The sequence below is a fragment of the Hemiscyllium ocellatum genome, chromosome 34 (genome assembly GCF_020745735.1).
Source record: "Hemiscyllium ocellatum isolate sHemOce1 chromosome 34, sHemOce1.pat.X.cur, whole genome shotgun sequence".
NCBI classification, from domain to species: domain Eukaryota; kingdom Metazoa; phylum Chordata; class Chondrichthyes; order Orectolobiformes; family Hemiscylliidae; genus Hemiscyllium; species Hemiscyllium ocellatum.
Genome location: NC_083434.1, coordinates 30,087,448 through 30,115,374, shown reverse-complemented (window position 1 = coordinate 30,115,374; position 27,927 = coordinate 30,087,448).

Genomic DNA, 27,927 nt, shown 5'->3' with positions numbered 1-27,927 from the left:
GTAGGAATAGTGATGGGGACTGATAGAGAGAAATCCCATTGCAGCCAAAGGCCTGGTGGGAATCTGTTTGAATATATCCAAGCGTTGCCTAATTTCAATGGGAAAGATGAAGAAGCCTTTTTCATTTCATTTCAGAAAATGGCTAAACAAATGAAATGGCTGGTGAATGTATGGGTATTGTTGATCCAAATGACTTTGTCAGGTAGAGCAAATGAGGTATTCCCATCACTTTCAGAGGACATATCCAGGGAGATTCTTGATGTCTCGATTAAGAGCTCCGGGGAGAATGTGGGTAAGTTGAGTTGAAATGCCCATCAGACACGATTGAATGGCGGAGTGGACTTGATGGGCCGAATGGTCTTACTTCCACTCCAATGTCTTATGGTCTTATGGTCTTATGGAGTGTGATGAGCTGAAGTGCATATGAGCTAGCACCAGAAACCTACAGACAATCTTAGGAATCTAAGGAGGAGAAAGTGGTCAAACAGACAAAGCATTTGAAAAGATCAAATAAGTAATTTTAATAAGTGCATAAGGGCATTGCAAATAGATCAAATATATAATGCTCTTAGGGAGCATTGTTTTGGAATTCAAAATTTCACTTCCTGAAGTAATGAGAACTCATGTTGGAAGAGCAGAGACCGCAAGATTAGCAGTGGAAATCACAGATGACTATGACTGCATTCAAAAATCAAAGTTTGGCTTCTGACATCAATTTCAATCTGTGATGGATAGAAATTGGGGAGAAGAGAAATCTTCAGATGGTGAGGGAAAAGGAGATCTGTAATGACACAGTAGTGAACTCTTTTGTTAATTAAACCAAACACTCAGAATGGCTCACCTCTCCTCATAATCTGTTAAAGTCTGAGGGACTGACAACTCCCAACTTCCACTATTTAAAGAATAAATATCAATGTATTCTTTAACTCAAAAACTGAACATTAAACAACAGCTAAGCCTCCTTTCTCTTAAAGGTTTATTATCTACCTCCAATTCTAAAACAATATACTGTTCCAATAAACATCCCCACTTAAATTACAGCAACTTAGTTTTCAAAACCTGACAGGTGCTGTTGTCTCCAGTGTCTGACTTCCTCTGTCTGTAGATCTCCCTGGGTCGTCTTCGGTCTTTTACTGCAAAGATGTTTCATATGAAAAGGTGAAAAGGTTTTTGATAGAGAGTGTTTTGCTCACAGTTAGTTGCTTTCTCTGGCTAACTCTCAAAATGCTGCTTCTTTATACTCCAAACATCAGGTTGTCACATTGGTTCGATGTTGTCAAAACGTTAAATTCAAATTCGATTGGGTTGTAGTATCATGGGGCATAATTTAAACTGATTGATTACCCTGGTATTTGTTTCACAGCCAAAGTGTTATCATATTTTCAATTTTCCAGTATACTCTGAGACTGCTGGTCAGTCACATGACATGTGTCTGCAAGCTCTCAGTGTAAAACAACTTTCACTCTTTCTTAACGGTCTTTCAACTTCATATCAGATCTTATTGAAGATAGTAAAGATGGTTTATCATAGGGTAAAAAGGAAACCCATGAAAGGGAAAGAAAAGTAAAAAAAGTTCAGGTATTTTCACTGCAATAAAGTAAGCCACGTGAGGTCGCAGTATTGGTGATTTAGAAAAAGCACTGGGAAGACAGAAGCAGGAGAAGCTGTTGAGCTTTACTGAAGTGGTAAAGGAAAGCACAGTGGAAGCTAAAAAGCTGCAAAAGGATTTTCAACCTAATCTGGAGTTGGTTGAGAAGAAAGTGCCATTTTTTAAAAAATTGACTTGCATCGGTAAGTTTTACTCATATGTGCAGGAGGAGTAGGTAAAGAAATTAAGAAATGAAGCTAGTCAGTCTTTGATGGTGAGAGATGAGGAGATATTTAAATCAAAAGGAGTACTGTCAGAAAAAAAGTGAAGATATGTGGAAATCATGGGCAGAGGAACAGGGATCCATTACTCAAAGCGAGGTTGGAGAGAAGGTGAAAAGTGGTGAACTGGTGGTAGGAGTATTAGGGAAATTCTCAGTTCCAGAAATACAATTTATACTTTGTAATGATACAGCTGGATCACAGGTGGGAGTTCTGCGGTTGAAACGCCAATGGGAACTCAAGCAACTGGAGTGTTATTGGAAGTATCCTAGGATCTTTCCTGACGGTATAGTAACAAGATCACAAAGCCACAGTTTGAAGCAGAAGGAGAAATCAAGGAGTAAAGATTAGGAAATTCAACTCAATTATCAGAAACAGTGTTTGCTTAAATGGATGAGAGAAAAGAAACAAGAACAGGCAGAGGATGAAGTGGATATTTTTAGTTCACAGAAATTAGCTGAATCACAATGGAAAGAAGAAAAACTTAAACAGTTGTATCAAACAGTATATACAGAAGAATCAGAGGATATCCAAATGTTACTATCTGAAAAATGAAGTCTCGGTGAAAGGGAAATGGGCAGACGTTCATCAAGCTGTATTACCGTTCAATTATAGAAAGGTGATGTTGCGGTTAGCATATGAATTAACAGTAGGAGATCATTTGGGAGTGAGGAAACTCAAATTAAAACCTTTTTTGTTAATGGCCTGGACTGCATAAGGATGTGGTTGAATTTTGCTGGACGTGTCATACATATCAGGTCATTGGAAAAGGCAGTGATAAAAATGACACCTTTAATATCCATTCCCACATTTGAGGAATCTTTTACAAGAGTCTTAATTGACGCATAGGACCGCTACCTAAAACAAAAAATGAGAATCATAATGGATGTGTCTACTAGATTTCCAGTCCACTATGCAGTAATGAGGATTGTAGAAGAGTTACTTTTTTTTTTACTTGATACGGGCTCCTCACAGATACAAATGAGGTATAATGAACTATAATGGTCAAATTTTAATCAACGTTATTCAAAGAAGTTATGGATAGCATAGGAATAAAACAACTCAAATGCACTGCAACTGTACAAGGTATTGGTGAGACCATACCTGGAGTGGTGTGCGCAGTTTCTGTCCCCTTATTTGAGGGGAGGAGTACTGGCATTGGAGGCAGTTCAGAGGAGGTTCACTAGATTGATCCCGGAGGTGAGGAGTTTGTCGTATGAAGAGAGATTGAACAGTTTAGACCTAGAAGAATGAGGGGGAGATCAGATTAAGATATTCAAGTTGATAAAAGGTATGATTAAAATAGACATGGAACAGATGCTTCCTCTTGTGGGGCATTTTTGGAAGAGAGTTCATAGTTTTAGGACAAGGGGTAGCAAATTTAAATTGAGAAGAAACTACTTTCAAAGAGTTGTGAATCTATGGAATTTGCTACCCCTAAGTGCAGTGGATGCTGAGACAGTGAGTAAATTTAAAGAGGAGTTAGACAGATTTTGAATTGGTAATGGGTTGAAGAGATATGGAGAGATGGCAGGAAAATGGAGGTGAGGAGCATAACAGCCATAATCAAATGGCAGAGCAAATGCAATGGGCCGAATGGCTTAATTCTACTGCTATATCTTATGAACACCGTGTACCATCCAGAATTGCAGGGAGCATTAGAATTATGGCATCAGACTATAAAGATCATTTGAGGGCTTGTAGTCAAGACTATCCAGAGGATTTGAATTCATTTTTGAGCTTGAGGGGAGAGTACCACTGAAACTAGTTAAGGAAAAATTGGCGAGTCAGAATTCAAAGATTATATGTTTGGACTATGTGTCAAATTTTAGGGAAAGATGAAATAGACCAGGTGATTTGTCGAGACAGCATTTGAAAGTAGCATAGCATGTGATAAAACAGGAAGCAGGCAACAAAAATTTGTAATTTTGCTTGTGGAGATAAAGTGTTACTCCCAGTGGTAGATGAACCTTTAAAAGCAAGGTTTAGTGGGCCTATCCCTCTCACAATTGTATCCACCTATCACCTTCCCCCCTACCTTCCCCACCCCAGCCCTCCTAATTATCTCTCAGCCTCCTTCCCCCTCCTCATTCCTGATGAAGGGCTCATGCCCGAAATGTCAACTTTCCTGCTCCTTGGATGCTGCCTGACCTGCTGTGCTTTTTCAGCGCCACACTTTTCACCTCTGACTTTCCAGCATCTACAGTCCTCACTTTCTCTTTATAAAATCAAAAATAAATTGAGTGAAGTGAATTATTTGATAAGAATGCCGGACAGAAAGGCATCTCACAGATTATGTCATGTGGATATGCTCAAAAGGTATTTTGATAAGGGAAGAAACTTGAAGCAGAATATGTTACTTGTGACAACACAGAGTGAAAAATAAGTGCAGAGGATTCTGAATTGGACATTCCTCAAATGAAATTGGACAATAAGTAACTTCTCAAAAATTGGGATAAATTATTGAGTTATCTTCCAGAGGAAACTCGCAATGATCTGACAGAGTTATTATAATCACATCGGGAGACATGTGAGAATAAGCTGGGAAGCATTAATCTGATTAAACATGATGTAGATATAGAAAATGCTGTTCCGATTAAACAACACCCCTTTAGGCACAACCCTCTAAAGTTGGCACAGGTTCAAAGAGATTGAACACATGCTCAAAGATAAAATAATCAAAATAAGTTGTGTGAATGGAGCGCACCCATAGTAATTATGTCAAAACAATATGGTCCTCAATAATTACATGTGGACTATCACAAAGTCAATGCAGTTACAAGATCTGATTCATATCCTATTCCACATTTGGAAGACTGTATTGAGATGGTGGGATAAGCACGGTAAGGAAATTTCGGCTTTCGTGACACTGAACAGAATGTACCTGTTTAAAATCATTTTGTTTTGTATGAAAAATGCACCAGTCACATTTCAAACAATAACCAATAAACTCATTTTGGGATTACCCCATTGTCTGGTGATTTTTAGTAATATGTGGCAGGAACATTTGGAGCATCTATCAGAATTGTTTGATTGACTTCGGGAGACAGGCTTGGTGATAAACCTGGTTAAGACTGATTTCGCAAAAGACCAACTCATGTTCCTGGGTAATATTATTTGACACGGACAGACAGCCCCACAGGCTATGAAAACAAAGGTTATTGGGGAGTTTCCGATACCATTGACAAACAGGGAAGTACTCTAATTCCTGGGACTGAATATTTTGTATTGGATATTTGGACTGAATTTTAGCAGCGTAATTGCTCCACTGACTGATTTGTTGAAGAAGTGCAGAAAATTTCAGTGGAAGGAGGAACATCAAGAAGGCATTTGACAACTTGAAAGCTTTGTTAATCACTGCCCCAGTATTAGCCACAGTGAATTACGCAAAGCCATTCAAAGCGGTTATTGTTGCAAGTGATGTGGATGTCGGTGCTGGACTCCTGTAAGAAGACAGATAGATAGTATTTTTCCAAAACATTGAATGATCGTCAGCAAAAATGTTCCACATTTGAGAAGGAGACATTGAGTTTGGTGTTGGCATTGCAATATCTTAACCTTTATATTTCTATTAATGTGTCTTAAAGTTTTTGGAAGAATTTAATGATAAAAAGTTCAGACTTTTTAGGTGGAGCTTATTATTGAAGCCGTTCAATTTGAAAATTATACATGTAACAGGACAAGACAACTTAATTGCCAACATGTTGTCACGACTTTGATGAAGAAAGACGGAGGCATTCAGTGGTGGGAAAGAAAGGACTGAAATGGACTGTAGTAGTGACTGTTTGCATATTTAGAGTCAATGTAATGCACATGTATACTAACAGCATAAGGCTAATGGGTTATAAAAATGAAGCCAACTTTATATATTGATTGTTTTTGTTTGAAAGGGAGTACGTATGACAATACAGTTTCTTTAAAGGGTGCATTTTGTCCTTTTTTTTAAAATGAAGAAAAATTGTGACAGAGATATCGAGCAGTTTGTTCAAAGCTAATACAGTAAACAGCTTGAGAGGCCTTGAATTTGTTTAAGTTGGAACAATTGAAGCAGCCTGAATGGGTGGGATCAAGTTCCCACAGAACCAGGAGTTTTAGTTTTAGCTTTTAGCAGTTGTTAAAGTCTTGAAGCTAGATGTGGAAGCTCTTATTCCCCTCTCCGTTACAGCTAAAAGTAGAGACTCTCTTCATGCTGCTAGAATTGCATGTGAGGCAAACTATTTTACTGAATTTGCCTTTGCAAAGGGTGTGTTTATGGGATGTTACTATTTTGGAACAGTTAATTAGTAGCAGTTAAAAATATTATTCCATTAAGCATTTTGATAGAGTTAAAGTTCAGCCATTTTTAAAAAATTTTATTTTGTCATATTTTAACTGCAGTGTAAAAATAAAGCGTGCTTTGCTTAAAGCCGATAGTTTGACCCATCGAATTGCATCCGGAACGCAATGCCTTATACTTACCTTTAAAATAAAAAAAGTTAGGGTTTAGACTTTCTATTTAATATATTTTGAGGGGGTCTGTGTTGGTCCATAACAGGATCTATCTTACCAGCTCACCACAGATCCCATGTCACATCACCTTTTGTACCAACCTGCCATGAGGAATGTGTTAAAGATCTTGCTAAAGTCCAACCTTTATCACCCTAACCTCAATCGTCTTTGTTACTTCTTCAAAAAACACAATTGAGTTTGTGAGACATGACCTTCCCTGGACAGAATTCCCTGCTGCCTATCGCTAATAAGTTCATATTTTCCCAAATGTGAATAAATTCAATCTCTACAAATCTCCTCCAATAATTTCCCTACACAGATACATTGAAGGGAAAGATAGAAAAGTACCTGAGGATGGAAAGAATTGCAGGATATCCAGATAAGGTTAAATGAAGTAGGAAGCTCATGTGGAACATAAACAAATGGAGCCAAATTGTCTGTTTCTGTATTGTAAATTCTACATAATGCTCTGTATTCAACAATCCACTGCTAACAGGAAATACAGATAATATTAATAGCTAAGATGCTTCTGTATATTCACATAGAATACTGCTTTAAAGTAAAAAGCTGCACATATTCAGGTACATTTACAAAAATATTACACACTTGAAGGCATAACTTCACACATGCAGATGCACAATTTGTGAAGAGTTGTTTTGGGCCTATGAACAGATTTCTAACTGGCATGGTGGAACCTCTCTCATTCTATTTCTGGTTCCCATGTGGACTACAATTAAAAAGTATAGTGCTGGGAGTATACATGGGAGAGAAATGTAATCACACAGACAGGGGAAGCTTTTCAGGAATGACCATGGAGCAGGAGAAGACGGGCTGTAAAAGAGACTCCTGGAAAAATAGGGAGGACTGTTTACCTGCCCAAATCCATTCGCATTAACGAGACTTTTTCAGAGTACTTCACATTATGTTGATTCATTTTATTTATGTGTGCAACATTGTAATTTACTGAGAGTAGTTTCGCCAGGCAGCTCAAATTACTGGCCTTGCCTTATGATTGGTTTACATTGATGGATACAGGGAATTTGGAGGCAATTCCTTTATTATAGAAGAGGTGACGTTGTGCTTTTGCATTCACTCTTTGCTAAATGTTCATGTTGGTTTCCATTGTTGTAATCTCCATTCTGTGGGTGGAATATGTAGGCCAGCTGGCCTCACCTTATACAGATGATAAAGTCCAAAAACAACTGAAACAAAGCCCTGTAAGGAGTCTACCAGCGAGCATCCTGGGATGGATGCAGATCTGGACAATACTGACACCACCTTTAGGCCCTAACCTTCATACCTTGACTGACTGTTCCTACCAAAGCTCCATCATATTCAGTATGTCAGACCTTTGTCAATTGACTCCTCCATGTGTCTGATTCCTTTGTCCTCCACTCCTCCATGTCCCCAATCTCAGCCAGCCTTGCTGTCAACCACTAACTGGTATTGAGACTCCATGCATAATTCGTGAAATCCCTCACACTCATGTGTAACAAATGCCCCAATCTAATGAAATTGTCATTGTGTTAAACAGAACATTGTCACAGACGTAGTTGAAATGCATGACATAAGCAACCAGAGCAATTGCTTCCTTCATAGTTAAAATCTTGCCATAGATATGCAGGCCAACAGAAAATGGTTTAATAGAATCAAGTCTGACAATTAGAATAAAACTATCAATGGCAGTGCACAGTATATACGGCACAATATCCATTTTATCCCATTCTCTTTCATTTTTAAACATACATATATAGTTTTGATTTTACTGACAGCTTAGTCAAAGTAGAAAATGATAACAATCTAACACAAGCCTACACAGCTGCCACCAGAAGAATGAAGACATTTTTATTCACCGCATGTGAATAATTTTGTGGGCAATATGATGAGCTTCAATGATGTTTTTCACTTTTGTACATTTATAACTAAACTTTAAATCTTAAACTTTAGATCTTAGAAGATGCTCTAACGTGATGAATAGATGGAGAAATTAAAAGTAAATTCTTTATTATAATGATTGCTAAAAGTACAATCTCAAAGTTGATAGCAACTTCAATATTATATTCAATCTGCACCCTTGGTTTATTTTTCACTTGGTTTTCAATAAATTTTTCATTAATTTATTGGGTCTGTTACAAAGCAATTACAATATCATCTTCTAGTGTAAGAGTAAAACAATATAATTAAATGGTTCATAAGTTTTAAGTTGCAATAGTGAAGTTTGATTACTTCAAATAGGGTCATTTAAAAATAGACACCAGCTTTGAAAGAATTTCCTGACACTTTTTTCTCGAAGTTACATGCATGGAAATGAGTGTTAATCTTTTGTGCTGCCAGTTATATCGAAATATCAAAAAGTATTCGACAGAAGCCAATGTCTCATGATATTGTGATGTTGCCAGACTGCAGTAATTTATTATCAATATTTTTTTGTACCTCATGCTAACAGAAAGGCAGCAATGTAAATATATTCAACAGCAAAATGACCAAGCAATTTTTGAAAATGAAAGTCAGATTTTTGTCAGCACAAACTGGCAAGAATAGTTGGTACTTAAAGCAGTTCGTCACAATAATGCTCAAGGGTAACTGGATCTATCAGACACTAAGAGATAATTGTGATTCCACCTTCTGACCTCATAGGATGAACTCAGCAGCTGCTAAACCAATAATTCCCAAAGGGTAGAATCTGTTCATATCAAAATAGCAATCTTTTAGGCAATTTGAGACATGGCAGAACAGGAATAACAAGATCCTGATTCAGATATTAAGAATTACATAAGACAATTGTTACAATTTCATAACCAATTTTATCCAAAACTCTTCCTATTTCATTTTTATATAAAGTCAATGTTTGCCATTAACGTTCCATATGTATAAAAGTCATTTTTCTATCAACTAATTATTCTCTGTGCAGTACAAATGACAGCGGAGTGAAAGACGAATCTTTAGAACTAATTTTGCTGATTTCGTTCAGTGGGGGTGTGGGAAATGTAATCACAGGTTTGCTTTTATGCAGACTTATTACCAGAAACCTTAAAGCTCTGGAGACTAATTGTTCTTGAGGGGACTTAACCAATTTCATTGAGGCACCATATGAAACTGACTTCTTTTAAGTATTTCTTTCTTGGTGAGTTAAATACATATTTTGTATGTAATCTTATCAATTTTTTTTTCTGGCAATAATAAACATGTTTTTCCTCTCATATTTTATCAGACTAATATCTCCCATTTCAATGCTTTTTTAGAGCTAATAAAATGTGGCATGATTAAATTTTTAAAAAAAAATTTTGTAGAAGAAATGCCACTGAAAAGAGACCATGAAGTATAAATGTAGAACACCATTTTCTATCTCAACACTGAAGGCAAGAGGGAACAACAAAAAAAAATAAATACAGTGAGGCCAAAAAGAGATAAAGGTGAGAATCACTTGGAAATGTGAGACATCGGTGCATTTATAACAACAAAGACATGTTGAGATAAATTTGAACTAGAAGAAATAAGCCTTTCCAGCAACCAAATTTAGAGAATGACAGCTGTTTTAGATTCAGTTTATAGCCAGTTATGCAAGACCCACACTTCTGTAGTACGACTGCATCGAAACAAACCTCATTGCATAATACTTCATTAAGTCAAAATTCTAACAGCAGGCTGGGATGCCTTTGCTCTTTTTTGATTTTGAGACTCCGCACTGAAGCGCACAATGTTTATATCAAAAAAGAATTTGTTTTTGATACCAGCCTTCAAAGTGAATGCCTTCTCCTTTACAAAAAATCATCAGTAATTTTAATATTTCTGGTGGAGGTATCTTGGTCAGTCAGTCAGATTTCTGGATTGTCAAGAATGATAACACAGGCCTGAAATGCATTCTTCCAACAAAAAATAGCTAAGATAACTGAGATTTAGTTTTACCTACATTTCTAGGTTTAGCAAAGTCAACAGATAGTAGGAATATATATATTTAATGTCAATTTCAGCATGAACATTTATTTCTGTGGATAGATTCAATAAGAAATACCAAAATCTAATTATTTGGTATTAATAGATCCAATATATATAAATATTTTTGCCTGAAAGCTTATATTTAGGCACCTGCACCATTAACCTGAAACCTGTACTGAAAACTTCACCGGAAAAAACAACCGGATGGTCTTTACTCCTAAAACAGAATTCATGTCCATATTTGCAAGAAAAACCAATACCATTGAAACCCCATGTGTTGTTGCCTTCCTAAATAAGGCAACAAGATTTGAACATACTCATTCAGACTTATTATTAGTCCAGTGCAAAGGGGCACATTGTACAAGGTGGCTGATTGAAAGATATCCCATAAAGGGCAGGTTTCAGTAAGACTATAATCAGAGCAATGGACTCTAATTATTTTTTTCTTGAATGCTGTTCTTACTAATACATCTGCTGATCACCTTTTCTTTATGCAAGTCAATACTATCAATTTGCGGAATATTATCCTGACTGTGCTAAAGTTTGATTTTATTTATTGTAGAAGTTGCATCAATGAACTACACTAGAGCATTATAAAAAATCATTTTCCTAACTTTAAATATAATGCAATTCTTCCTGAAAATATAGCTATGTTCACTTGTGGTGGACATTTCTGAAACAAGGCCTTTCGTTATGAAATCATGTGCGGCAGCACATGAAACACACAATAGAAAACTTTTATACTTTCACCTACTCCGGTACCTAGGACTTCTGTGTTTCCCAACTCCGGTCACGAGCCAATCAAAGCATTGGTTTTGATACTTGCATGTCAAATCTCAAAAGCAGAGAACACTATGGCACTCAGAACAGAAGGCAAATCTTACCCTCATGATACAGAAATAATACTTGCATTTAAATAAAATCAAACATCTCAAGGTACTCAACTCAAGGAATTGCCGAACCATGAACTATGACCATCTCTGTAAGAGCAAACACCAATGTTACATAAATAACAACAGGATTAGCAATCAGTTCATTTCATTTTAAGTTGCATTGGTTGAGGACTGCGACTGCACTTAGAGAGTTACAAACAGAAACAACAGACTTGCATTTATATAACGCCGTTCATAACCACAGAACTTCCCAAAATCCTTTACTGTAAAAAAAACTTTTGAAATGTAATCACTGATGTAATATATGATACACAGCACCAATTTGCACAAAGCAAACTCTCGTAAACAGCAACATTATTGACCAGATAATCTGTTTGCTTAATTATATTTAATGAAAGATAAATGTGATCCTGAACGCTCCTTCTCTTCTTCAACATAGTGAGATAGAGTGCTTTCATGTCCACCTGAGTAAGAACATAGACTCTCATTGTTTTTTTCTATCTCATTTGAAAGAATGTTCTCCATCAATACTGAACTGGCATGTCAGCTTAGGAGTCTCTGAAATCAACTTAACCTACAATCCTCTGATTCTATTCAGACTCCTACCCCATTCCATTATTCCAGCTATTACACAGCCTATTATGGGTCACTGTGCTACAGTTCAGAATGCAACACTGTATATGCCATTAAATCATTAAAAAGAACCAAGCTGATAAACCAGCAGGCATATCAGATAACACTGTAATATAACATACAACACTATCAAGGGACCACAACCAATCTTAAACTCTGACACAACTGCTACAATCAAAATAGAAATGATTAAGGGCAAATATGATTTGCAATTCTACTTACTGAAATCAATACAATTTTAATTCACCTGAAAAACCACCACTGCACCCAGAAACATTGACCACAAGACCAATACATCAGAAAATAATTGAGAGTTTAAATAATTAAGTAACACATTTATTCAACAAGAATAATGCAAACGTAAAAACACGAAAACATCAGAAGCAACTGCTTCAGATTGGATTTATAAAAGCATGAAATTAGCAGTCTGCACATCCAGCTTTTCACATCTGGAGTAAAGTTCACAATTCAAGGCAGAATAGACCAAAATAAACTATACCAGCAAACTAAAGCAGTCCATACATTGTAAGGTGGCATTGTACAGACAAATAAATGACCAATGCACCCATACAATCACACAGATATTGCTGAAACAGCTTAAGAAGATTCCCACCTGATTAGCGACATCTCACATGGAAATTAAAACAGCCAGATTTAAAACTGGGCTTGGTCTCAAGGTGAAACTCACTTGCAGCTAAACTTTGGCACTCTCAATTTTTACTGCTTATTCAATCCCATTGAAACCTTTTGCTGCGATGTTATGATTTCAAGATTCCGTTTGTTAAAAATGTGACAGCAGCCACTGTACCCTCTATTTTCTGACACTCCAAGATACACGCAGCCTGTCTGCACACTGCAATCACCAGTGCCACGTGACTGTTCCACAGTACAGAAATACTGTTGTGCCCAGTACAAAACAATCTGATGAGACAGTAAATCTCCTTCGAATACAGCTAAGGCAAAATGTTTTTAAGTCTTTGAAAATCAACTGAGTGACAAGGATAAGGATTCATGGACCAGATTTGATTTTGCACCAAGCCTAAACTGGCCAGTTCATGAATCATATCACAAACATCATTTTATCATTCAATCTTCAGGACAAATTTAAGAGGCAATTTGTCTCTGTGCTTCATGCCTGACCTATGACTGTTCAGCTACAAAGCAATGAAGAAATGGAGTGGCAAACCTTGATGTTAGGTCTCCATCTCCATTAGGCTGCTTGTGTAGTTCCGGGGCTGGAACATTTGTACTCATAGCAGGAGCAAAACACATAATAACATGCTAATGAAGCAGGAGTGACGTTGCCATAACATCTGCTTCTTTTACCTGGGCCTTCACTCAATGCAGGTCTAAACAGCAATGGGAACCAGTACGCCTTGATGCAATACTTAAGTTCCTTCAGAAAAATCAGTCCAGCACACAAAGGCTTTGTTGAAGTGCATCATGACAACAGTAGATGCTTTCCTTCAACAGGATTCAATGTTCCCAAACAATGCAGTCAGAGAATCATTGACCATTATGAATAGCTCAAAACATGGAAATCAGAGTGACTTTCAATACATAACATGATCTGTGCCTCCAGTGGAGGCAGAAGGAAGGCCATCCCTGCAAATTCTGCAGTTTCACCAAATTTATAACTTATGTACATGAAGTACTGCAAGAATTCAGCAGGTCAGCCAGCATCTGTGGAAAGAGAAACAGAGTTAACGTTTCTATGTTGGTATGAATGGGCTTGCAACATATAGAAAACTATTTTCCTCTGCCTTTGTAATATTCATGTGACCATTTCCCAGGTTAGGAAGCCTGTGGATGAAAAATGCAGAGATCCAAGGTCACTGTTCCGGAGGTGAGAACCACAGGAAAATTGCAATTTTTCCCTCATATTCTTTTGTTTCATCTTGTGGATTTTGCAAGCACCAGAATAAATGAGTTGCCTTTGAGAGTTTGGGGCCACTGAGGGAATTGTCCTGAGGAGTCCAGAACATTCTGACAAATAAGTGTTATATGTATTGACATTTTCAAATGCTGCAGTTAGATGCTGTATGTAAAGTAGCTGTAATTTATTATGATGATTCATCATTAGTTTCTGCCCTACATTAGCCAGATTTGTATAGCTATTAAGATTCATAACAACACTTTTTCAATTTCAGAAAGTATCATGATGTGTTCAAAAATGTAGAAAAATAGGTCAGTAAACATTTTTGCCATGCTTGGTATCTATATTTAAATGTACATGCAGCTCTGACTTTGAAAACGTTTAATAAAAATCTATGTACCTGCTTTCATCCACTAATTGATGAGCATAATGCTTTAAAATGAGAATGTATTGATTGCTTCCTGTACTATGCAGTTTCAGGGTACTGCATCTTGCAAATGTGACAGCTACGACCACTATGAATACATGGCTGTGTTTCAAATATTTGATGGTCTGAGCTCAGAAGGTCTATTGTCACAGCTGCTTAGGAGAATTATTAGCAATTTTAAGAGATTGTAATAACAATTTGCCTTTTATGTGGTTTTGGGTTACATAATTGCATCCACTCAAAGGACCTAATTTCATCAATACTGCAAAGATGGCTCTTCAGAAAGAATAACGTGTTTTTAAGTGAGCTTTATTAGATTAGCACAGGTTTAAGTGCTTCCAATTGCATTTAAATTAAGATGCTTTGCTTCCTGCATTGCTCTAAAATACTGTGCCAAGCAAATACTGGTTCAGAAACTCTGGCAGGACCTGGGAGAATCTGAAGGCTCAAGGAGGGGGCATGGATGGATGAGGGTGTGAGATTCTGTCAGCCTTTAAATGATATTTGGAGCTGGGCTCCTGTCTCCAATAATACGGGCAAGCCTTCTAACCAGTCCCTTCTCTTAACCCAGCACGACTCTGAACCCAGTGTGAAAACATCAAAAATCCCAGCAAAGTCAATCATGCGTTGACCTGCATTTCGAAAATAGGGAAGAGCGCAACTGGCATTTCCAACACCTAATTCAAAAATCCAATCCAAAGTTTGAATTTGATGGTAATCACTCAGCTGAATGGTTAACATTATTCTCTCCTCTCGAATTTCCATCACTATCAATTTACAACATCCGCACTGTTTTACCTCGATGACAATGTATGATCTAATTCACTAAATTAGTGAATTGGAATAATTGGAACAAGGTCAGTCAGGTGAACATCATAGAATGAATTCCATCATTGGGGCTGTTAACCTGGTCCAATCAGAGAGTCCTGGCTGACAGATTATAAACAGGAGGGTGCATTATTTCCCTGTCCAACTCTATTTTGATTTAAACCTTGCCCTCCCCTTCTCTGTTTGATCACACAGCATTGCCCTTTGATGTGAAGGGCACTGCTTGTCACAGGCCACTCGGGTGTTTTTCCTACTTTTCCTGGTGGTGGAAATTGAATAAAGATTTGTACACCTTGTCTCTCACTGTGTCTCACAGCTGCACACACACACCATGGGTGCTGGGGATAAAAATAATAAGTACTACCGCAGTTAGGCGGTAGTGTGGGGGTTAAAAGAAAGAAAAATTTAAAAAAATATAAACAGGAGGGTGCATTATTTCCCTGTCCAACTCTATTTTGATTTAAACCTTGCCCTCCCCTTCTCTGTTTGATCACACAGCATTGCCCTTTGATGTGAAGGGCACTGCTTGTCACTGGCCACTCGGATGTTTCCTTTCTTCCTGGTGGTGGAAACCGAATAAAGATTTGTGCACCTTGTGTCTTTCACTGTGTCTCACACCTGCACACACACAACATGGGTGCTGGGGTAAAAATAAGCACTACCACAGTTAGGCGGTAGTGTGGGGGGTTAAAATAATAAACAGGAGGGGGGGATTTGAGGCTTGTCCTCATTTCCCTGTAAACTGGTTGAACGGTAGTGTTTGGGGCCTGGCTTTGCTGCTCCTTTCCCTTGTAAAATTGCTGTTTCTTTGTATACAGCTGTTAATGGTAGCTGGTTTTTGTAAACTATTTTGTAAATGTTTAATAAAATTAAAAAATATAAACAAGAGGGTTCCAACTCTATTTTGATTTAGTCTCCAATCTCCCCTTCACTGTTTGATCATGCAGCATTGCCCTCTGAGAAGGGAACTACTCATCACTGGTCACTCGGATGTTTCCTTTCTACTTGGTGGTGGAAAATAAATAAAGATTTACACACTTGTTGTTTTTCACTGTGAAAAAGAAGAAAAAAAAAGAGAAAAAAGAAAAAATACACAAGAGGGTCAGTATTTCTGCTCACTCTAGTTCTGCTCTGAGCTGGCTGGGTCAGCATCATGTACTGTGCATGTGTAAATAAAGGGTGACTTGGTGATGAATTACTGGCCTTAGAGGAGTTTCTTCAGTCACCTTCACGGCAAATATATTCCCACCAGGTCATGCTGTGATTTGTTTTATTTTTGAGTTGGCAATTGGGATGAACAGTAGATACAGTAAAAATACAGTAGAAATAAACAAAGCAAAAAGTTATAACTAATTACTTGATCCTGCAAAAATAAAACTTCACTGGACTGAATCTTACAATATTTTGGCACAGTATCAATTTCATTAAGCTTCACAAGATGTTTCTCTCGAGGCCCAGTGAGATTTCTTGCCATAGCATCACACTGCTCCAACCGCACCTCTCTCGTTCGATGGTATCTGGATTTTACCATCTCACCGTAGTTTGAAGAGCTCACCACTACTGAGATATTCTGGATTAGACCAGCTTGCTGGACACTGTGGCATCTTTAAAAAGCCATGTGCTCTTGGTCAAGTACCATCAGTCCAGAGTTGCCCTGTACAGATTGAGGCATTCACTCTGGACTTGATAGATAAAGGGGAAGTTGGCACTCTGCTTTCAGAGCAGGTACCTGGAGGTCCAGGGAAGATAGTAGTGAGCTGGATTTGCCCAGTAACCACCCTGACTTTCATGTCAGGAAGTGTTCGTGTCTAGTTCCCTCATGTTGGGAAAGGAAGTGATGTTTGCAGTTAATGAGGCTGACAACAGACACTGGTCCCTGTTAACAGGCATCTTTCTGCTCCCAAATGAGAATTGTGTCTTGGTGTCTGGAACTCTGTTTGAAATTGGAAGCAGTTGCTCCTGACTTTGAGAAAAGGCTTCACCCAACATCTCATTTTCTCAGATTTCTCAACATCTCAACATCTCTCAGATTTCTGACCATAGCCCACCTCATTCAAACCTCTATAAAAGATCCAGTCCCATGATGTGTAAGGGACAATCTGAAAAAACACTGATTCTCAAGTCTTTTAATATTTAAGCTTTGTGCCAAATCAGACTAATCTCTTACTAAGTACTAGCTGGCCATCAGTGCCATAGATATTTGTAATCAATCTGTTCTGGCATTTTTATGCTTGTCTGGGCAGGTGGGGCTTAAACCCAGATCTTTTAGTCCAGAGATAGGGGCACTACCACTGTGCCACTAGACTCCTAAGCCAGCTGTGCTGTAAACAGAGACTTAATTGCTGATGTTTATATAGGGTCTGTACTCCATAGCATTTATAAGGAAGGGGGGATAACTCATTAAAACTTCGATAATACTAAGAGGCCTGGATAGAGTGGATGTGGAGAAGATGTTTCCACCAATAGGACAGTCTAGGACCCAAGGGCACAGCCTCAGACTGAACAGACAACCCTTCAGAACTGAGATAAGGGGGAATTTCTTCAGTCACAGAATGGTTAATCTGTGGAATTCATTGCAGAATGTGATGGAGGCCAAGTCATTGAGTGTATTTAAGTAGAGATAGATAGGTTATTGATTAGTAAGGAGATCAAGAGTTATGGGGAGAAGGCAGGATAATGGGGCTGAGGAACATATCAACCATGATTGATGGGCTGAATGTTCTAATTCTACTCCTGTATCATGTGGTCAAAACTGCTAAAAGCAACAAATAGAACCACAGTACATTAACAAGCAATCCAACAGAAAAATGGAAGGGGTTATTGTTTATTAAGACCATAAGACATAGGAGGGGAAGTCTCTATGTGGAAACATATCTTCAGCATATAAGCTGCAGAAGCTTGGTTGTCCCCTGTTGGTAAGTGATTAGTCAAAAGCTGAAGATCTCCAAGTTATAACACAGGAGTTCATGACCTGAGCGGTGATCTGGCAGATGTCTTTAGAGATAATCGAAGAGTTTGATTGAACTGATGTGGAGATAATTCCCCTGGCAGGGGAGGCAGTAGTCTAGTGGTATTATTAATGGACTGTTAATCCAGAGACCCAGATTATGTTCTGGGGATCCAAGTTCAAAGCTTGCCATGGCAGATGGTGGAATTTGAATTCAATAAATATCTGTCTAATGTTGACCAAGAAGCCATTTTCAATTGTCGGATAAATCCATCTCATTCACTAATATCCTTCAGAGACGGAGACTGCCATCTTACCTGATCTGGCCAACGACTTCAGAACCACAGCAATGTGGTTGACACTTAACGGCCCTCTGTGTAATTAGGGATGGGCAATAAATGCTGACCTAGCCAGAGATACCTTCATCTCATAAATGAATTTAAAAAAAAGGTGAGATCAGAATCAGGGCACATAAACCACAGCTAGTGACATATCCAGGAGGGAATTCAAAAGAAAGTCTTTTATCTATAGAGTAGACAGAATGTTGAACTCGTTATAATAAGGGTTGGTTGAGGTGAATAGCATTAATGTGCTCGAGGAGAAGCTGGATACACATGAGGGTGAAAGGAATAGAAGGACAAATAGAGCTGAAAATGTGTTGCTGGAAAAGCGCAGCAGGTCAGGCAGCATCCAAGGAACAGGAAATTCGACGTTTCGGGCATAAGCCCTTCATCAGGAATCGCTTATGCCCGAAACGTCGAATTTCCTGTTCCTTGGATGCTGCCTGACCTGCTGCGCTTTTCCAGCAACACATTTTCAGCTCCGATACTCCAGCATCTGCAGACCTCACTTTCTCCCCATAGAAGGACAAATAGGCAGTGTTAGAAAGAGGACAGTAGGTTAGTATACCAACATAGACTTGTTGGGCTGAATGGCCTGTTTCCGTGCTTTAAATTCTATGTTAAGACTATGCCAATGGAAACTCAGCAGAGGACTCAATCTCAAAGGAAAGCTAAGCCATTTTTATATACCCTTCTTATAAGCTATAGGCAATGTAGAAAATATTAGCAGCAATGTCTTAATCACACAAAGAAATTCACAGACACCTCGCTTAAGGGCTGTCCCCTATTTCATCTCAAGGTTTTCCCTTGGGGCCAGATTATTTAGCATGACATACAAGCTGTGCCTTTGTACTCAGGGCGCCACTTGCTGGATTAGTTCTACTTCCACACTGTAGGGAATCTAATCTAATCTACTTGGTATTGTGATGATCCAGTAGGAATGAGTGAACAATTTTTTTTAAACGATAAACTTTCCCGTAATCCTATCTCACTTTGAGCCTTGTATTATCACTTTTATTTCTAGAACACTAACAGCCGAAAGAAAGTGTTTGAATGACATAAGACATTTGTTTCATAATTACAAACATCCAGATGAGTAATGAAGTTTTGGAAGCTGACAGGTTTATAGTAGTTCACTTCAATTAATACATGATTTACATAGGTTCAGCTTTCCTCAACTCAACTGCTTCTGGATATTGTGCTCCACAGTTTTGAGACTTTCATCTAACATAGCAAAACTGCAAGTGGTTCAAATTCCCCTCCAGCTATGTTGCTAACTCAGTAGTAAACTTGTGTCATCTTCACCAGCAGGGGAAGAACATCACTTCAAGAAACAGTCTAGCTGCTCTCTGCTCTGTAATATAACGTTTGTGTCATCAGTGCTATCTGATGCATCTTCAGTCTGCCTAAACATTGTTAGACATAATTGACCAGCATTGCTGCAGAGTTAACAATGAATTCTCAGTGCCTGCAGCTATTAATGTATAAAATTAAATTAAATTTCTGACAAAAGCAAGATACATCATGAGTTGCTTTTAATTATTCTATGAGATGGTCAATTTGGGGATTTTCTCTGTTAGGCTCACAAAAATGGATCTTGTCCTCAATCTTTTCATGAATAGGGTCATAAAGTCATAGAGATGTACAGCACGGAATTGCTGGATTTATGTCTTAGATATAAATGGACATTGCCATAGATAACATGAAACCAAAGCCATGGTGGCCCAGAAAGGGATCAGCTGAAATCACGGAGTTTCATTCCTGCATGGAGTAAATTGTTCACAGAAGTTTAACTCAATTTATACCTTGTTTCTCATCTTTCTTTTATCTTTTTCTCTAAACCTATCTAATCATTCTTTCCCTTTCTTTCCTTCTCTCTGCACTTCTTTTTGACTTTAGTTCATGCTATTTCCTGCTCAGTCATTAAGTTGATTTCCTATGTTACTGTGATATTTAACTAATCACAGACCCAACACTCAACATTTTTATCATATACCCAGCTGATGTTGCTGCGTTAATATCAATCCTCATTAACATGCAGAGCAAAACCAAAATTGTAAAACAAAAGACGAGGTTAAAATAAATCTAACCCCGATTACATTTTAGATAATGCCTCTAATGTACTCAAACGTCCTGGACACTTCACAGGAACTTAATTGGACAAGATGTAACAGACTCAGATAAGGTGATATCGAGGAGTTGTGGAGGAATGTCTTGAGCAATGTGAAGTAGACAGGTTGAAAGAGGCTTCGGGCCTTGTTAGCAGAAGGCAGAGCAGCCAGTGGTGAAGCAATTAAAATCAAGGATTGGCAAGATGCCAGAACTCGAGTAGTGCAGGTGTTACAGATTTGTTGCAGGGTTGGAGAAGGTTTCAGAGGTTGCCCTCTTGTGGTGCGGTGGTAGTGTCTCAACCTCTAGACTGGGAGGCCTGGGTACAAGTCCCACTTTCTCCAGAGATGTGTAATAACATCTCTGAATAGGTTGATTAGAAAAATAACTTTAGAAATGAGAGGTTTCAAAAATAAAAAGGGGCAAAGCTATGGGAGGATTTTAAAATAATGATGTGAATGTTAAAACTGAGCCACTTCTAACCTGGGAGCAAGAGTAGGGTGGAAGTGGTGAATGAATTTGATGAGATTTACGATGCAGACAGCAAAGCTTCAGATCAATTTATGTTTACAGAAGATGAGCTCCTTGCACAAAGTGGTAAATTTCATGTGTGAAAATGGCCACAGAATCAATTCCTACACTATGTGAGAAACGGCTGCATTCCCCAATGATCATTTCAATCCTTTGACAGTCAAACTATTGCAAAAGGTTCCCTCCCATTTTCATGTCTCATTGACAACTGCCGTTAAAAATTCTGTTACGAAGACAGATCAATGCTGCTGAGATTGGTCTGCCAAGTGCATCTGAAGCTGAAATCTCCCACGCTTTTAAAAGGTACAGGAATCCACCCAAATTGTAATAACCCAAAGCAAGTCCATGCACTACAAATGGTGCATCTCACAATTCAGATAAGGTTCACCAGGGTGATCCCAGGCTGGAGGGATTGTCTTCTGGGCAAAGGCTGAACAAGTCAAGACTCATTGGATTTAGAAGAATGAGAGATTGTCATTGAAACATACAGTATTCTTAAGGGGCTTGACTGGGTAAAAACTGACATGATGTCTCCCCTCATGGGAGTATCTTGGACCACAGCATATAGTGTCTGAATTATGGGGCGCCAATTAAAGATTGAGTGTATTTGGAACAGCTTCCCACAGAGAGCTGCAGGGAAAAAGTCCTTGTGTACATTTAAGGCTGAAATTGATTCTTGGTCAGAAGGGAATCAGGTTTCTGGGGAAAGGACAAAAAAGTAGATATGAGGAACGTCAGATCAGCCATGACCCTTTTGGATAATGTAGCAGGCACAAGGGGCCAAATAGCCTACTCCTGTTATAGAGTCACACAGCACAGAAACAATCCCTTCGCCCAACCAGTCCAAGTCGAACACAACGCCAAACTAAACAAGTCCCACTGACCTGCTCCTGGACCATGTCCCTTTAAACCTATCCTATTCATGTACTTATCCAAATGTCTTTTAAACTTCGTAATTGTATCCACATCCACCACTTCCTTAGGAAGTTAATTCCACATGGAAACCACCCTCTGTGTAAAACATTTTCCCCCCATGTCTTTAAAATCTCTCTCTTCTCACCTTAAAAATGTGCCCCCTTGTCTTGAAATCCTCCACCCTACAGAAAAGACAACTACCATTAACCTTATCTATACGCCTCATTATTTTTAAAAATTCTGTAAGGCCACCTCTCAACCTCATATGCTCCAGCTAATGAAGTCCCAGCCTATCCAGCCTATTCCATTCCCAGCAACATCCTTGTAAATCTCTTCTGAACCCTCTCCAGCTTAATAATATCCTTCCTATAACCGGGCAACTAGAACAGGACACAGTATTCCAGAAGAGGCCCCATCAATATCCTGTACAACCTCAGAGGACTTCTTAACTTGGCTAATCCTGCAAAGTCCTCCTTACTTTGGCTAATGCTAAAACTGGGAGAGCTCTCTCAGACTCGCCAATCCACAGCCTGGCATACTCAAAATAAAAACACACTTACAGACAATATTCCGGGCACCCTATCCCTGGGTATGTTGTCCTGGGGCAGGACAAACTCAGCCGAGGTGTTGGCATTGTGGTTTGCACTCAGGAGTGAGTTGCCCTGGGAGTCTTCAGTATTGACATTGTACCTCATGAAGTCTCTTGGCATGAGCTTAAACATAGGAAAGGAATTGTCCAACTGATTACCACCTCCCCATCCCCACACCTAGACTTGATTCATGGATTAGTACATTTTCATGTTCAAATCACTTGCAAACAGCACTGAGTTGGTAAGGCACTGCAATGTACTCTGGGGAGTGTACCTCAATATCCATCACAAAATAGCACAGACTGAGCTATTCAAGTGCTAAATGACTTAGGTCCAAGACTGAGTCTGTATGGTGAGGGAACTAATAAGAGGGGCAGACATGTTTGATCTCATCCTCACCAATTTACCTGCTGCAGATGCATCTATCCATGACAGAACTGATAGGAATAACAACTACATCATCCTGGTGGAAGCTGTGGCTTGTTTCCACACTAAGTACTAGCCATATAGTGTTGCATGATGCTAACACCATTGCTCAATTGGATAGTTTTCAAACAGATCTCGCATCCGTAGGGTACCATAGGCTATCTGCAGTAACATACAAGCATGGTAGACTGGTTAGTAAAGTTAGATCACGTGGGAGTCAGGGAGAAATTGCCAGTTGGATACAAAATTGGCATGACAGTAGGAGACAGATGGTGTTGGTGAAGGAGTCATTTTTCAGATTGGAAGCCTGTTATCAGCGGTGTTCCACAGGGATCAGAATTGATTAGCAAGTTTGTGGATGACAAAAGAAAGGTGGCAGACTAGACAATGAAGAAGGTATCTAAGATTACAAAGGGATCTTGATCAATTGGGCCAATGGGCTAAGGAGTGGCAGATAGAGTTTATTTTAGATAACTGCGAGGTATTGCATTTTGCTAAGATGAACAAAGGCAGGACTTAACTTTAAATGACAGGGCACTGAGCAGCGTTGTAGAACAGAGAGATCGAAGGGTGCAAGTACATAGTTTCTTGAAAGTTGCACCACAGGTTAAGGCGACATTTAGCGTATTTGCCTTCATTGCTGAGACTCTTGAGTGTCTAGGTTGGGATGTCGTGTTGCAGTTGAGAGGCCACTTTTGGAGTATTGTGTACAGTTCTGGTCTCCCTGCTATAGGAAAGATATTATTAAATTGGAGGGGGTGCAGAAAAGATTTATAAGATTGTTACTGGAACTGGACGGTTTGAGTTCTAAGGAGCGGCTGGATAAGATGGAATTCTTTTCCATTGGAGAGCAAGAGGTTGAGGGGTCACCTTGTAGAGGTTTATAAAATCATGAGGGGCACAGGTAAAGCAAACAGCAAAGGTCTTTACCCTAATGTAGAGGAGTTCAAAACTAAAGGACACAGGTTTAAGGTGAGTGGAGAACAATTTAAAAGGGAGCTGAGGGGCAACCTTTTTCGCACACAGGGTGGTTTGTATATGGAATGAACTGCCAGAGGAAGTGGTAGATGAAAGTACAGTTTCATTTGGTTAGAAGACTGTGGGCCAAATGTAGGCAAATGGAACTAAGTTTAGTTTGGGAGAATTGTCGCCATGGACAAATTGGATTCAAGGGGCTGTTTCTGTGTTGTATGACTCTGTCAACAACCTCATGGCCCACTACATCCCCCAGTCTACTCTTACCATCAAGCTAGTAGATCAACTTTGGTTCAATGAAGAGTGCAGGAGGGGCATGCCAGGAGAAGCAACAGGCATAAATAAATATGAAGTGTAAACCTGCTAGAGCTACATCACAGGGCTGATGGTGTGTCAAACAGCACAAGCAGCAAGCGATAGCACAATAAACCGATCAAATCTAAGTTCTGCAGCCCTGCAACATCTCAGACACGAACAGTGATGAGCAGTTGATCAACTTATAATAGGAGGAGCCTCCAAAGCTATCCAAAGCGTCATAGATGGAGGAGGCCAGCACATTAGTGCGGACGATGAAGCAGAGGAATTTGTAAAGATCATCAGTCAAAACATGCCAGTCTTCAGCCAATTTGATTCCCCTCGTGTGATACCCAGAATAGACTGGAGACACTGGATACTGTAAAGGCCAAGGGCTCTGACAACATTTTGCAATGAAGACTTGTACCCCAGAACTTGCCACACCCCAGCCAAGCTGTTCCAGTATAGTGACAACACTGGCATCTATCTGGCAATGACAAAAATTGCCCAGCTATATCTAGTACACAAAAAGCAGGACAAATCCAACTTTGCCAAATACTGTACCATTAATCTACTCTCAATCATCAGTAAAGTGAGGTGTCATCAACAAATCAAGTAGCATTTGCTCAGCAACAACCCACTCTGCAATGCCCAGTTTGGTGCCGCCAGGGTCACTTAGTACCTGACCTCATTATGACTGTGGTCCAAACGTAAAAAGCATGTTAAACTCCAGAGGTGAGGTGAAAGTGATGCTGTCTAGACCTTTCAGACACAGGTTGCCTCAGCAGCTAAGGAGTTGTACATCCCAACTTCTGACCTGATGATGGATAGACGGTCATTGATAAAGCAACTGAAGATGACTAGGATCCTCCTGCAGCAACACCTTGGATCTGACATGACCAAAAAGATCTTCCTTCGTAACTAGAATGTCTCCAACTTCTGGAGAGATTTCTTCCTGATACCCACCAACTTCAATCTTGCTTGGATTTCTAAGGCCACACAGAGTCAAATGTTGTTTTGATTTCGAGGGCAGTCACTCTAATTGTGCCTCTGGACTTTGTTCAGTTTAATGCAAGTTTGGGCCAAGGCTGCAGTGAAGTCTAGAGCCAATACCACCCTGGAATGCAAAATAGATGGCGATGGGCAGCTTATTCCAGAGTATCACTCTCCTTAAAACTCTTTGCTGATGGTTAAGAGTAGATTGATAGGGTAGTAATTTGGTGAATTGCATTTGTTCTGCTTATATTTGTCTTACTTTTGAAGGTGAGTCAGACTTGCTGTATTTTGCCTTTATTGAGGATATGAACTTCGTAGAATGACCAGTTTAAAATTGTCCATCATCATTCTTTTCAGGATGTGGCAGGTTTCTGGAGCTGTGATATGATCTGTAGGCTTTGAAATTGTTTAGCTGTCTATGTTATTTCTGCTGTCCACCATGCATTGGTTCCAGAATTTTAGCTTCATCAGATGGCATCTCATCTTAGGTACTTTGGATGATGCTCCTGTGTCTCTCAATGAATTGCATTTGGGATTGGAGAGAGTGCCAGGTGACAAGGTTATAGCTTGTGGTTGCAGCTGATGGCCCACAGTGAGTTGCAAATCTATTCCCATTTAGCATGGTGGTAAGTGCAGACAATGCTTTGTCTCCACAAAAATTACACAGTGGTCACTACTATCAATTTTGTCATGGACAGATTCATCTGTGACAGGTAGATTAGTGAGGATGAGGTAAAGTAACTCTTTCCCTCTGATTGAAATCTCTCGCCCTATGTTCCCCGCCATTTTTTTTGTTGGGTTGACCTCCAAGATTCAATCATGACAGTAGCTTATGCAACCAAGCCTAAACCGAACCCATCAGAATGTTAATTGGCATGCACAGAAACTCTGAGCAGCAACACTGCACTCACCAAGAGTACATTCTGTTCTCTTGCTTCCCTGTGCTAAAGTGCTGAACGTGGAATTCCAAGTACAGATTCACCAGCTGAGGAAGGATAATACATGGCAATCAGCAGGAGGTTTCCTCCCACACTTTGATCGGATTACTTTAGACTTCCTTGGGTCCACAGTTATTGTGGAGGAATTCAAGGATCACTCCCTCACAACTGGTCATTGTGTTGTAAGGGCATCTGAACACTAAAGCAACCTTACAATGACACCAGGAGCTGCACATCCCTGAGGATAAATACCACAGTGTGAGGAGAGTTAGATTGCCCTAGAAGGAACACCCTGGAAGAAGTCCACAACACTGTCGACTCTAGAACAATGTACTGGATCAGACTACATCATGGATGCCATAACGTAAAAGTAAGATTGGAGCCTTGTAAATCTGATTACCATGAAAAGCAGTAGTTTGAGAATTAATATGTATTATAGTAAGCCTGAATACAGTCCTTGACTTTGCCTCTTCCTCAACAAGGCTCAAAAGAATCAAAACTCATGGAATGGCATCAAGCCAAATGATAAAAAGCTTTGTCACTGTGCCAGTAACTCTATTGAGTCGGTTTTGTTGGTGAGTTGACCAGTAAGGTATTAATCACTGAGTATGACCAAGTTAGGGTGCTACTTGACCAATCCGGAGATACCTCTCCTATATTTGGCACAAGCCCCCAGTTGTTAGTGACAAGAACTTAGTTCATCAACTGAGCAGAGGGAGTGCCTTTGCAATTGGTCCAGTTTTGTTCTTTTTCAACTTTTCCGTAACAGTTCTGCCTTTAATTGTAAATAAAAGCAGCAAGTGCTGGAGAAACTCAGCAGGTCTGGCAACATCCATGCAGAAAGAAAGATAGTTAACATTTGAAGTCCCGTATGACTCTTCGTCAGAACTTGCATTACTCCAGCACTTCCTGGTTTTATTTCAGATTTCCAACATTTACAGTATTTTGCTTTTGATTGACTGTATTCAACCACATGGCTGAGAGGCTACAGTCACATTGAGGCTACATTGGGACAGCAGATTACCTTCCCTGAAGAGCATTATTAAAACAGATGGACTTTTATGAGAAACTGATTTACTCATTAAATTTCTCCAGCGGTTGTGGTGAGTTTTAAATTCATGCCTGAGGAGCAATAGTGCAAGGTGGCCGATGACTATTGGATCGAAGGGTGTGTTTCTGTGCTGTAATCTCTATGACTTGATGACTAGCCCAATAACATTACCACTACATCACTATACCTGGGACGTGATTGGAAGAGGCTAGAAAAATGGTTTGGATGTATTATTAAGATAGGAAACAATGTTATCATACACCATTAGGTACAGACTTAAGCTAATGGTAAGAAATATGATTATGATCACAAAAACAAATTGTTGGAAAAACTCAGCAGATCTGGCAGCATCTGTGGCGAGAAATCAGAGTTAACGTTTTGAACTTTGTGACCCATCCTCAGAATTGGGTCACTCTAGGCAAAACATGTTAATGGTGTATTAATTGCATGATTAAGATTAGGGATACACAGACTAAGAGTGGTGAATGATTCAGTATTGCAACTACAGATATTGGTGCTCCGAGATGCAGTGGTGGTGTCCCTACCTCTGAGCTAGGTAACCCAGATTCAAGTCCCACCAGCTCCAGAGATGTGTAATAACATCACTGAACAGGCTAATGTATTAAAAAATCCCAAAGACATATAGAGGGCTCTTGCAGCATAGTGGCAGTGTCCCTAACTTAGAGCCCAGTTTAAGTGCTGACTGCCTTTGGTGTATGTAATGTCTGAGCATGTTGATTAAAATATCAATTTCAAACACACATAAAAAGATCACTGTAGGGTATTGCATGTTGCAGTCCCACCGAAGGTGAAAGTACTTGGCTTACTATCCTGTTTTCTTTTCAGAGGGGCCTGCTTTGTACT